This window comes from Schistocerca americana, chromosome 8, assembly GCF_021461395.2.
Source record: "Schistocerca americana isolate TAMUIC-IGC-003095 chromosome 8, iqSchAmer2.1, whole genome shotgun sequence".
Taxonomy (NCBI): domain Eukaryota; kingdom Metazoa; phylum Arthropoda; class Insecta; order Orthoptera; family Acrididae; genus Schistocerca; species Schistocerca americana.
The window spans coordinates 50,448,867-50,457,496 of record NC_060126.1 but is presented as its reverse complement, the minus strand read 5'-3'; positions in this window follow the sequence as shown (position 1 = coordinate 50,457,496).

The following is an 8,630-nucleotide window of genomic DNA, read 5'->3' as shown; positions in this document are numbered from 1 at the left end:
CCTTCCAGGGACAGATATTGTCGGTACGCTATCATCTAATTTTGTAAACAAGTTGTCAGTGTCCGGCGAGTAACGCGTAAAGTACTGCAATGGACTTAGAATGTGACGTATACACTTTTTCTGAATACAGCAAACAAAAGTTTTCGGCTACACACTAACGCAGATGACCGGGATCTTACAGTACCGACAAAATATCATTGAACAAGCTCCGAAATTTTGTCACTGGAGCTCGGGCAGAGCAAACAATGGCCGAAGCAGGTAAGAAACAAATTGTGCTGAATGTTGTATTGCCGGCAGTTGTGGCCGAGCGGTTCTAGGCGCTTCGGTCTGGAACCGCGCGACCGCTACGGTAGTAGGTTCGAATCCTGCCTCGGCCATGGATGCGTGTGATGTCCTTAGGTTAGTTAGGTTTAAATAGTTCTAAGTTCTAGGGGACTGATGACCTCAGATGTTAAGTCCCATAGTGCTCAGAGCCATTTGAACCATTTGCATGTTGTATTGCGGCTGGCGCAGTATGTAACTTAAAAACTAAGTAAGCCCTGTGGCCCACTTCTACCTCTACGTCTGCATGGATACTCTGCAAATCACATTTAAGTGCCTGGCAGAGGGTTCATCGAACCACCTTCACAATTCTCTATTATTCCAATCTCGTATAGCGCGCGGAAAGAAAGAATATCTATATCTTTCCGTATGTTGTATTGCGGCTGGCGCAGTATGTAACTTAAAAACTAAGTAAGCCCTGTGGCCCACTTCTACCTCTACGTCTGCATGGATACTCTGCAAATCACATTTAAGTGCCTGGCAGAGGGTTCATCGAACCACCTTCACAATTCTCTATTATTCCAATCTCGTATAGCGCGCGGAAAGAAAGAATATCTATATCTTTCCGTACGAGCTCTGATTTCCCTTGTTTTATCGTGGTGATCGTTTCTCCCTTTGTAGGTCGGTGTCACTTCGTAGTGATCGGTAGAGTACATTTTTGTATTAATTCTGGAATACATATACACGAGCTGTGTTCAAAAAACAAAGTGAATTTTGTTATTTTGCGTATTATGTTAGTACAATTTAGGTGATTTTTTGTTCTTTTGTGTCAGTTAATTTGTGTTAAAAATATCTGTATAATGTTAGCCGTATCGACTGTATAGTCTGTTGTTAGTAATCAGAAAGGTTACCTGTGTGTTTGTACTGTCTGTACACGTAAATTCAAGTCCATCGTCGCATTTTTATTTTTATTTTTTATTTTTTATTTATTTATTTATTTTTTGTTTTGTTTTTTGATCTCTATATGTAGGCTAATAGATGGACTGATTTACAAGAATGGTTTTTGTGTATAACTTATAAGTATTTCGGGCAAACTGGCTGAACTATGATGGTGTTTGTCGATTACGTCGCGCCTCCGGAGTCATTTTGTTGCAGATAGTTGTCGAATTTTGAATAAAAACAGCGTCGAGTGCACGTTTCTCAGGAGTTGCTAGATGAAGTCAACAACGATCCAGAACTACTGAAAGGTCTCATAACAGCTTATGAATCATAGGTTTACGGATATGATGTAGAAACTAAGCCTCAGTTCTCCCATTGGAAGCATTCTTGATCGCCAAGAACTGAAAAAAAAAAATTGCCAAGTGCGGTCAAATGTGAAGATTGTTCTCATTGCGTTCTTCAGTTTTAACGGCATAGTTCACCTTGAGAGCCACAAGGTCGCACGATCAATAAGGAGTACTGTTTACAAGTTTAATTCCGTCTGCATGAAACAACCCGAAGAAAGATGCCAGGATCTGTGGCAAAACAACAGCTCACACTTCGTTGCTTGTTCGTGAACTGTTGACAATAAACAACACTTTAATGATGTCCCAGCCTCCATATTCTCCAGACATGGCCCCATGTGACGTTTTCCAGCTTAAAAAATTAAAGACATGGTCCTTTCTTCCTGTTTTCAAAAATAAAGAAAACCTTACAGGTCGTCGTTTTACAAGCATGCGTGAGACTAAAAAGACGTCGCTGAGAGAGTTGAAAGTTGTCCCAAACACCGAGATTGTAGCATTCCCATCGTCGAGCCGTCTCGTGGACCTGTTCTTTCTCCTAAAGTAGAATACGGGGCGAATCGGGAAACTGACTAACTGTCTTAGGTTCCGGTGACAGTGGCGCCGACGACGGCGTATTCTGCCGATGACCGACATCGGTCGAAAACTGCCGATATTTTCAAAGGATAGTGCGCAGTACGTACGTCCTCTTTGTGCAACCGGATCTCAACGTCCGAGCGTACAGACTTCGGACGATGGACGGTGGAATTCAAATTAGTTTTTTTTTCTTCGGTCGAATTAGCAGACGCTCTCACACTAAAAACATAGCTTGTGTGAAAATGAGGAGTCTAGTACAAGAGAGATGGAGTTTGTGGCGTCCTGGGAATGAGAAATATGAAGGACAGTTAAAAGACAACGACACAGATGGACTTACAGGGAAAAGTGTTTATAATTTAAAAAGTAATCGTCATGACAGTTAATACATTTATCCCACTGTGAGACAAGACAGTCAATGTCTTCATGGAAAAAAGATTGCGGTTTATACCTAGGCGTGCACCTCTTCATTGGGGAGGAAACTGACGGCCACTATCATCTTTCTTCAGGACTCCAAAAATTTGGAAATCGCATGTGGAGAGATCTGTACTATATGGAAGATGTATAACGGCTTTCCAGCGAAACTTCTGCATTGCACTGAAAACAATCTTGGCAATATGTTAGTCCCGTTTCGGACGAAGATGTGCACGCCTCTGTGCCATCATGATTCCGCAAGCAACTGAAAACATTTTTCCATGAAGACGTTGACCATTATTTTGTCTTACGGTGGGATACATGTATTAAGAGTTATGGAGATTACATTTGCCATAATAAGCCGTTTACTTAGTTCTTTTCAATCTGTTCGTTTTATTTGAGTGCCCCTTAAGTCTATACAGGGTGGTCAGAAACAGTCTGAAAATCTTGTAACGATATTGCAGGGTAAAAGGTAGGTTGCGCTGAGGAATAAGTGTTAAGAACAGAATTCGATAGGTTGTACCGTTCCCGGGCTGATTAGCACCGAACTTGGCCAACTAGGCGGTTGCGCGCGCAAATTCAAGCGGGCCGCCACATACAACAACTGTCAGTTGTTCTCGTAGCGTAGGTGTCAGCGCACGAGACTGCTCAGACTTTGGCTGGAATTCCATCCTTACTACCGTTCCACGTCCACTTTTTCTACCGCCCTCTTGGCCTGCTTTAGAGAACCAAACGAAGGACATCTTTGGCGACACCGTGTATGGGTGGGTCGCTTGGATTGGGGGGGGCAACGGCCTGATTGACAAAATTCAGTGCTAGTTAGCTATGGAACGACGGCGCAACCGACCGAATTTTGTTTCTTTCAACTATTTTTGGACACAATCTACTTTCAAGGGAACCTCCCCATTGCACCCCCCTCAGATTTAGTTATAAGTTGGCACAGTGGATAGGCCTTGAAAAACTGAATACAGCTCAATCGAGAAAACAGGAAGAAGTTGTGTGGAACTATGAAAAAATAAGAAAAATATACAAACTGAGTAGTCCATGTGCAAGATAGACAACATAAAAGCGGATGACGGCCGCTGAGCGCCGTGGTCTCGTGGTCAGAGTGAGCATCTGCGGAACGAAAGGTCCTTGGTTCGAGTCCTCCCTCGGGTGAAAATTTTACTTTCTTTATTTTCGCAAAGTTACGATCTGTCCGTTCATTCATTGAGGTCTCTGTTCACTGTAATAAGTTTAGTGTCTGTGTTTTGCGACCGCACCGCAAAGCCGTGCGATTAGTAGACGAGAGGACGTGCCTCTCCAATAGGAACCGAAAACATTTGATCGCAAGGTCATAGGTCAACCGATTCCTCCACAGGAAAAGACGTCTGATATATTCTTTACGACACTGGTGACGGCATGTGCGTCACATGACAGGAATATGTTGTCGACCCACCTAACTTGCACACTTGGCGAATGGGTAAAAAGATTCTTCTACCTTGCCCGATTTAGGTTTTCTTGTGGATGTGATAATCACTCCAAAAAAAGTGATGAAAACATAAGAGTTTGTCACATAAACTGCATCAAATGAATGCAACAGTTTCAGAGTCGCACAGTTTTCCCTGTGCTCTGTGAATACATGTTTTTTTACGTTTTCAAATGTTTCTGTGCGTAGACCGTCAAATTCTGTATATGTTCAAGCAAATCTGAACATGTCCTGGAATTTTGGAGACTGAAGTTGATTATGTGTGGGTGCCTAAACTTTGATAATTATCTGAAGATAAAAAATTAAAATTTTCGCCCGCGAGAAGCTTTGAACCAAAGACCTGTTATTCCACAGCTGCTCACGCTAACCACGGGACTACGGCGCTCGTATGCTAACACTGTCCATGATGTTGCCTACCTTGCGCATGGACTACCCAGTTTGTATATTTTGCTTATTTTTTTCATAGTTCACACAACTTCTTCCTGTTTTCTCGATTGATCTGTGTTCAGTTTTTCAAGACCTATCCCTGTGCCAACTTATAACTAAATCTGAGGGGGGTGCGATGGGGAGGTTCCCTTGTTTGCAACACTTTTACAAGCTTTTAGGACTGTTTCTGACCACACTGTATATTAACAGGGTATGTGTCCAAAACTGTGGACTGAAATCGTTATTGTACTGGCAACCACAAATTTCGAACGACTTAAAAATTCGACAATAATGTAAATAATCTGTTATCTTAAATGGCTGGCTCTGAGCACTATGGGACTTAACTTCTAACCGAGCGAGGTGGCGCAGTGGTTAGCACACTGGACTCGCATTCGGGAGGACGACGGTTCAATCCCGTCTCCGGCCATCCTGATTTAGGTTTTCCGTGATTTCCCTAAATCGTTTCAGGCAAATGCCGGGATGGTTCCTTTGAAAGGGCACGGCCGATTTCCTTCCCAATCCTTCCTTAACCCGAGCTTGCGCTCCGTCTCTAATGACCTCGTTGTCGACGGGACGTTAAACACTAACCACCACCATCACCACTTAACTTCTAAGGTCATCAGTCCCCTACTAGAACTTAGAACTACTTAAACCTAACTAACCTAAGGACATTACACACATCCATGCCCGAGGCAGGATTCGAACCTGCGACCGCAGCGGTCGCGCGGTTCCACACTGTAGCGCCTAGAACCGCTCTGCCACCCCGGCCGGCTCTGTTATCTTAGATTACATTCTGTATGTTCTGTGACTCTCTAGCCGTTTCAGTCTCATGTCTGTAGTTTGCTGCATATCATCTGCAACACAGGCAAAATCCGTATCGGAAATTTTTGACCTAGTTTAGAACCTCAACAAATTATGTTTTGAAGAGAGAACAGTGGCGTATGTGGATTTAAATGGTTAGTGCCACTGTAGTGTTCGTTTTTTTATTATTATTATTAAAAATGTGGGCACTAGCTGTTCAGGAATTGTTGTTACTTCTTACTGGGGTTTCTGTGCCAGGAAAGTGATTCTGTCATGTGAAGTGTTTTGCAAATGTGATGTATGAGTTTCCACTTTTCAGTGCATCTTATTCTAAAACTTATGTTCGTCTTCCACACATATGCTGAATGAAAGGCATTGAATGTTAACTGATCTATCACTGTTTTCTTGAATTTATTTGAAACTGTGCAGAGTGTTTGTAATGTTGCTTTACACTGCCACCAAGAATTGTGTCGAGTATACTAAGGAATAGAATGTTTCTCTCTTCATTTCACGTATTAGTAAAACGCGTGTGGCTATTCTAACAAGTGGGGAAGGAGTGTGCAGTACTCGCCACGTTCTTTTCACGGCAGATATAGGTTAGAATCTATTCTAACCTCCTTGAGAGAAGAGATTCCAATCCTGAACGCGGCAAACACTGACGAACCGTGACCAGGCTTTCGGCCGATGTCATCGGTCGTGCTCTGCCAACGGCGTCTGGTGCTGCTGCAAGCGCAGGTTCCCAGTGACAATTAGCGGTTATTATTACATCACTAATCTGCTCTGCTACAACCTTTAGCTGAACTACGCGACCAGCAATTTAGTTACACGTTGGATCATTTCAACTACTTTCTTCTTCTTCTGCTTTTACGGCCTCATTGGACCACTTCAGTCAATCATTTCTGGTCCTCTTCTTTGGTATTTTCCCCTTCCGAGTGGCCCAGTATCTCTTCATTCGTTCCGATGCTTTTCGTCGTTCCTTATCTGTAAATACCCTTTTCATTGTATGTCGTTTGTCAATTTTTGGTTTAAATCTTATTTCTGTGTCCCTCAACTTCTTTAAATTTGGCGTTTTGTTCTGCAAATCATCCAGAGTTATTTCCAGTTCTTCCATATCCTCTCTTATTTCCTTAAGCCATCCTCCTTGTTGTTTCAAATTCCAGAGTTTCTAAATAATTTTCCTTGAGAATTGGTTTCTGGTGTCCTCAGAATGTGACCACAAAAAGAGATCCTTTTCTTTCGTATAGTATCAGTGATGGGCTCCAGTTCTCTGTATACCACTTCATTTGGAACTATCCGCCATTGCCCAGCTTTTTGATATTTCTTATTTATGCATGTTCTAGCAATTCTTCTCTCTACTTTTAAAATTTTGTCAATTCTGTTTTTCTGGGTGACTTTAAAAAGAGTTTCACTTCCGTATGTAACTCTGGTTGAACCACCGTCTTGTAATGTTTTAATTTTGTTTTAATTGATAGACATTTTTTATTGTACGTAGACCATGTCAGTTTTTGAGCTTTTATCATTTTATTAGTTCTTGCTCGCCATGCAGGTCTCTCGTCCAATTTATGTGTTATAATTTCACCCAGGTATTTAAATTGTTTCACTATTTTAATTTCCCTATTGTTCACTGTGATGTGATCTATTACAAGTGGATCCGTTACCATTATTTCAGTCTTTTCAAATGATATCTGGAGTCCTAATTTTTGTGCTATATTTTGTAAGCTTGTTATTTGTTTCGTGGCTTCCTGAATATTATTAGCTAGTAATGCTAGGTCATCAGCAAATCCCAAGCAATTTAGGTTTATTTTATCTTTCTTAGTTCTAATTTTAATATTCATAGGATTTTCCTTGTACCATTCTCTCATTACATATTCAAGAGCACAATTGAATAGCAATGGTGATAAACAATCTCCCTGTCTCAACCCTGTTTTAATCGTAAATGGTTCAGATATTTCTCCTCTAAATTTTACTTTGGATTTGGTGTTTGTTAAGGTTAACTGTATCATTTTTATTAATTTAGGATGAAGTCCAAAATTCCTTAATATTTTCATCATTGAAGATCTATGGATGCAATCATACGCCTTTTTGAAATCTACAAAGGTTATGACTAGTTGTTTTTGCCTTCTTTTGTAGACATCCATAACTAACTTCAAGGTGATTATCTGTTCTGGGCAGCTTCTCCAGGATCTAAATCCTCCTTGATATTCTCCCAGTTCCAGTTCTAATTGATCTTTACAGCGGTTGTATAGTATTCTTGACATGATCTTATACGTGCAGTCCAAAAGGGATATACGATATCTAAGCGTACGATATAAACATGTACCGAGACAGACTCAAGATATTAATTTATGAATCAACTACTTTATTTGAATTTTTTTTTTTTTTTTACTATGCGCAGACAAATAATTTCAACGGCGAACGGCCGAGTACACCAATCTCGATTACGATTTAACCGCGGTAAAGTCCACATTTAAGCCTGTTCAAAGTAAAATTCTGTTGCATCGACCTCGACCAATGTTAAACGACGGCTCACACCTGGTTTTCCCGAGATACTTGGTTTCTAAGCGTACGATATAAACATGTACCGAGACAGACTCAAGATATTAATTTATGAATCAAAGTTACCAGGAGTAGAATTAAGTCGCGCTTCCACATGTGACCACACTGCCTGTTTTTCTCTAACAAGGGGGCCACAGAAAAATGATACTTTTGTAATTTTCTGTATTTATCGTACGTGAAGGTCGTAAGTGAAATACACCTCTCCCAAAGCAGTTCGACGTAGCTCTCAAAATTCTCGTAGAAATCCACTTCTAAGTTTACCGACCACATTTAATATGCTAAAATTTTTTTTTATTATTTTTTCGACAGCAGTGTGGCGCTTTGGTGCGGTGCTTGTGCCTTGCTAGAGGGATCTGAATTCGATTCTGGGTGGATTTAAATTTTTAAACAAAGGTACATGTTGCATGTTGCATATTGTGTGGAGCGTAACATACCAAAAGACAAGAAATTAATTTGTGCTTTTTTAACTTACAGAATCTTGATCAATAATCTTTTATAAAAGGTAATTAAGAATTTTTTTCTGTGATCCAAACTGCATTTTTGTGAGCAGTCTATAGTTAGAAATAAGAAGACCTGCATTTTTCATAAAAATTACCATTAGATGCGGTAATTAGCATAAGTCTAATGAATTTTATGTTTAAATGACGCAGGATTCGAAATGAACGGAAAAAAGAAAAAAAAGTCGGAAACGAGACTCCGTGTATTCCTTCTTTTGTACTGCACCCGTTAGTTCTTTCATTTTCAAGAACTGATGCATTCACAGTAACCAAATCGAGAAATAGGGGCTACATCCCTACCACGCTTCGTAAAATTTGTTGTTCTTCTTATGTTTTCCATTTCGCTGAACGTAA